Consider the following 2521-nt stretch of genomic DNA (forward strand, 5'->3'; position numbering starts at 1 on the left):
ATGATCGTGACATGAATCAGCCCATTTACAATTTTACTATGCTTGAACGAGAAATATCCCCCCTTAGGGAATGGCCTAAAGACACTTCAGTCAGAGGTGGAGGAACAGGTGCTGAAATAAAGTCCCGCATTGGAAAAGCACAGGCTGCTTTCATTATATCTTTGAATAGAATTTTGAAGACCAGAGATATCTCACTTTCAACAAAGCTAATGATTTGAATTCAAATGTGAAGTCAGTCCTGCTGTATGAACGTGAGACATGGAACGCATCGCAGACTTGCATAAAGAGGATCCAGGTTTTCTTGAACAGGTATCTAAGACAGTTACCGAGGGTCAGATGGACAGACAGGATCACCAACGAAGAAGTAGTAAGGAAAACAAGACAGATCCCAGTCAAAGATGAGGTAGGAAGAAGGCGGTGGTGAAGGATTGGACATACTCTCAGGAAGTCAGGCAGCTGTATAACAAAGAAAGTGTTGGATGAAATCCACAGGGTAAAAGACCAAGGAGAAGACCGCAGAGAACCTGGAGAAAAATCACAGAAACTGATGTACAGAAAAGTGGGAAGACGTGGAATAACATCAAGAGGCTAGCCCAGGATAGAGAAAGGTGGAAGGTGTTTGTCCGCGGTCTATACCCTGGTGCAGGGTGAGAAAGGCAATGATGATGCTGACACACACACACAAACGCACACACACACACACACATACACACAAACACACACACACACACACACACACACACACACACACACACACACACACACATTCAAGAGATACAAATGATCGTAGAGACCCTGGATAAGCATACAATGTCAAGTAAGTTCCGAATGGAAAGCTAAAGTTTTCTTTAGCCCAGTATAAAATACAGTACATGCAGTAGATCTACACATGTGTAGGCCTATAAAGTGTTTTTCAGCCCAGTTTAAATAAATACAGTACATGCAGTAGATCTACAAATATGTTGTATGTAGGCCTATAAAGTTTTTTTTAGCGAAATTTAAAATACAATACATGTACATGCAGTAGATCTACACATGTGTAGGACTATAAAGTTTTCTTTAGCCCAGTTTAGAATACAGTACATGTAGTAGATCTACTCATGTGCAGGTCTATAACTATAATATAACGTTTTCTTTAGCCTAGTTTAAAATACAGTACATACAGTATACTTGTGTAGGTCTATAATATTAAGTTTTCTTTAGCCCAGTTTAGAATACAATACATGCAGTAGATCTACATATATGTAGGCCTATAAAGTTTTTGTTAGTCCAGTTTAGAATACAGTAGGCCTACATACCCCATACCTGTGTAGGTCTATAATATAAAGTTTTCTATATCCCAGTTTAGAGTACAGTACATACAGTACACAGGTGTAGGCCTATAAAGTTTTCCTCCCACAATCTGCCAGACGATGCCTCAAAAAAAGAACAAGTGGGAATGGAGGCCTCCATTATATTACGTTTACTTTTTCACTACTGCTAATTTTGCAATGATGATAACGAGAATTGCTATGATGATGATGATGATCAAAATTATCAGGTCATAAAGTATCCCCAGATAATGATAGAAAAATACATGTATTCAAACTGTCATGTTTTTCAAAAACGCTGAGTTTAAGGGGGAGTTTGAATGAAACCATCATTTTGTGTTGTATTGAGTTGCAAAAGATAAACTAAAAACCTGTCTATAAAAGCGCTATAAGAAACAGAGAAAAAGAATAACTGTCATTGTTTTGAATCCAATGTTTAGTTTTACGGAAAAGAAAGCGAGACTCCGCTAAACCTCTTTTACGAACTTCGCATTGGCTTCCTGTTGAGAAAAGGATTGTGTACAAGTTGGCCTCCCTATGTCACGAATGTTTGAATGATAATCATATTTATCAAATCTGTTAAGACTGTACATTCCAACTCGCAGTTTAAGGTCATCAGCTGACAAAAAGACATTTATTTTACCATCTATGAAACTTAAAACAATGGGTGAAAGGGCATTTGAATACCAAGGCCCCAAGATCTGGAATACTTTACCGAGTACTTTGAGAAAGATCAAATCTTTTGATTCATTCAAATGTCAGCTGAAGTCGTTTCTGTTTTTAAATTAATAAGATGAATATTTGGAGTGATTTTCTTTAGTCAGAACACAATGTTTTATGTTACTGTTGTACGTTGTACTGTATTGTAAAGCGCTCAGAGCCTGTGTACTTTTTTCGGGGTTGAGCGCTATATAAATGTCATGTATTATTTATTATTATTATTATCCGTAGAACCAGAGTTAACACCATTTACAACACAGGCTGCGTCAACCCTGCCTACAAAGCTAACAGAGGTTGTTTGTTTTTTATTTTTACTTTTTTAAAAGTAAAGAGAAGCACCTTGACTCAATGATGGTCATTTGTTTACTGCAGACAGAGGAAAGTGAACAATACCCATGTAAGGTCTTGACTTGGAACAGGAGGGTGAAACAAGTGTGTACACTCAGAATTGACGCTTGGAATAACAATAATAATAATAATAATAATAATAA

This window comes from Aplysia californica, unplaced genomic scaffold (assembly GCF_000002075.1).
Source record: "Aplysia californica isolate F4 #8 unplaced genomic scaffold, AplCal3.0 scaffold01371, whole genome shotgun sequence".
NCBI lineage: Eukaryota > Metazoa > Mollusca > Gastropoda > Aplysiida > Aplysiidae > Aplysia > Aplysia californica.